Source organism: Sinocyclocheilus grahami, unplaced genomic scaffold (assembly GCF_001515645.1).
Source record: "Sinocyclocheilus grahami isolate Dianchi unplaced genomic scaffold, SAMN03320097.WGS_v1.1 scaffold109.1, whole genome shotgun sequence".
NCBI classification, from domain to species: domain Eukaryota; kingdom Metazoa; phylum Chordata; class Actinopteri; order Cypriniformes; family Cyprinidae; genus Sinocyclocheilus; species Sinocyclocheilus grahami.
Window position 1 is genome coordinate 842057 of NW_015505288.1, and position 3024 is coordinate 845080.

The window sequence follows — 3024 nt, forward strand, 5'->3', positions numbered from 1 at the left end:
TTAAGAGAGAAGAGGGAGATGAGAGATGCACAGACGGCCTTCCAGTGAGGCCTGCTGCTGCCGAAGCCCTTACACAAACACTCACGACTAACACTCAAGACACAAACTCACTCAAACTCATTTACTAGGTACTAAATACTGGTGGGAAACCTAAAGCTAGTGTGTGGAGTTCAATGCAAAATGGCTTTTATGAGAATCAAACAACTATTATTTCATGCACGAAGTTCTCAATAAAACATGGCAGGTTTTTATAGATTAACTTCATTTTGAAGAAATATGTGTTTGAGGCTGATAAGTGAGTCTTCAAATTCATACTTCAGGCTAAAAAAGGTTAAAACACCAACCATACAAACTCAACAGGACTGAGGGACATTAAACGTTCAGCTTATGTTGACTTAATGTATCAGAAAATACTAATCACTATATGGATGTACTAATATCAAAACATTGATAAGTGGATAATTATTTTTATATGCTAACTGATGTTACTCAAAATATTTTATATTTTAAATATATCAATATAGATACTAAAATTCTGTTATTTTATAAAGCATAAAGTAAAATATAACAATGAAAAATTAAATTACAAATAAAATAAACACATTAAAAATGTAAAACACAAAATATATGTGAATTTAGGAATCAAAACATTTTAAGTATGAAGAACGGATATTCATTTGCAAGAGGTTACATTTAACCATTATTAAACGATTATTAATAATATAAAAATGTCATATAAAAATAAATATTAAAAAAATTAAATTAAATTAAGGAAAATGAGAATGCACAATTAAATATCCAATACTGACCAATAACAATAAATAAAACAGTTTTAGCTTTAAATAATTAAAACTATGTACACAAGTTTTAAAAACAAAAACAAAAAGGATGCACTCACTCAGAAAACCTTAGCAAACACATAGCGATAAATAAAAATCACTTCTGACACCTTTGAGAAGATAATAACCTGCCACTTACCAGCATGGCTATCAACAGAGAGAGCCCTTCAATCTCCATTCTCAGGCCCTAAAGGGGCAGTTAGCTTGACAGTATTCATACACTCTGAATGACGGCCGCTGGACATCTGCAATAGTTCTTCTCGACCACTCGAGGGCAGTGTTAACAAAGCAAACCTCTCAGCAGTAGACGCGTTCATGCTTCTCACAGAAGTGCAACTATTTATTTGTTTGAGCATTAAACGTCTTCACTATTAGACTAAAAATATGCAGTAAACAGATGCATACGTTTCTATGCTAAACATACTGATGTAAACGGATCGTCTTTGACGTTTAGTGACTAAACGAAAGAAGGAAAATAATCTGCGGAGGGAGGAGGCAGAAGAGGCTGTTTCAGTAGTTTTTCGCCACCCTGTCGAGTCTGTATATGTGGTTGTGACCCGCACTTATTACCGCCTCTTGACCTTTGGTCAGTGCTCAGACCTCAGGCAAGACCTCCCGCTGTTTTCAGAGGGGCTGAGGAAACCATCCATCCAGCACGACCGGAAATCTCCACGCTGATGACCAGAGCTGCCACACAGAGCGCAGCCGCAGAACAACACATCTGCCCAGGGTGCAACACTGACCCACCCACGCCAATAAAAATAACACAACCAAATGAGATACAGCTCATTCAGAGTCTGACAAGTGGCCTAGCAGATGCTCTGATACACAAATGCAGCTGGCCACGTTTTTTTTCTCAATACAGTTTTTCTGTTCTTTCTCTACTGTCTGTATGAATAAAAGTGACCAGAAGGCCTAAACATACAAGAGAATTAAAGGAATAATGCACCTAAAAATAAAAATGTATTATCTTCATGTCGTTCCAAACCTGTATGACTTACTTTCTTCTGCAGAATACCAAATAATATATTTTAAAGAATGTTTGTAACTAAAATGCTTCAGGTCCCATTGACTTCCTTTGTCATTTTTGTCTACACAATGGAAGTCGAAAATTAAAATATTTGGTTAACAACATTCTTCAAAATATCTTCTTGTGGATGTCAATGGAAACGGAAACTGTTTGATTAGCAAAATTTTGTCTTTATTGTTCTGCAGAAGAAAGAAAGTCATACAGGTTTAGAACGACATGAGAGTGAGTAAATGATAACAATTTTCATTTTTGGGTGGACTATCCCTTTAAGCATTACTAGGTTGATTTAATTGCATGGGACAACATTAATTTAGTGATACAAGCAGCCTGTTTATAAACACATGCATGAATGATGTGAACTACTAAACACTTGTGGCTTAGGTAAGGACTTTTTGAGCTGGTTTTGGGGAGATTTTTGTTTCCGATTTAGCCGTGACCCGTCTCTGACCTCCCTGTGAGAGTGGATCGCTGCGGGGTCTGGCATGAGACACTCCACTGACTGTCCCAGAAACCATGCGCTGATACAACAGGAACACTTGAGCATGTGTGTGTGTGTTTTCCCAGGCTGACTGAGGGAAGGATTAGAGGGTCTAGGGATGCTCAAGGCCTCTTTAACTCACAGTAGCACTGAGGTCATGACTGTTCATTTCACCTCATCTCACACAGCAGTGGTAGCGCTCACTCTGCTGCTCGCCGTCTGCCTTTTCTGCTAAACATCTTCAGTAACACCCGTTCACTTCCACTCCACCTGACTTCCTACACAATAAAAGCAGAGGTGCATGGTATATTGGCTTTTTTTATTTATTATCCTTATTGGTGTGATTAGAAAATTACTGGAAGCAGACGATACCACAACTTGTTCTTTACATAGGCTACATTTTTACATATTTCCTATGGAAAATCTGGAGTACCAAATCAAAGGAGTAGGTACGCTTTTTAATGTTTTTAAAAGAAGTCTCATGCTTGCCTAGGCTGCATTTATTTGATCAAAAATACAGAAAAAAATAGTGGTATCTTTACATTACAATATATTTTCTATTCTAATATATTTTAAAATGTCATTTATTCTTGTGATGACAAAGCTGCATTTTCAAAAACCAATATTAAGTCTTCAGTGTCACATGATCCTCTAGAAATCATTCTAATATGCTGACT

The 3024-nt window shown here is 36.6% G+C and overlaps 1 protein-coding gene across 3 annotated transcripts in view; it reads right to left on the reverse strand.

The window, feature by feature from the left end:
* Window positions 1-3024, reverse strand: part of LOC107588873 (single-stranded DNA-binding protein 3-like) — a 17494-nt gene that overhangs the window by 12100 nt on the left and 2370 nt on the right. The window lies entirely within an intron of this gene.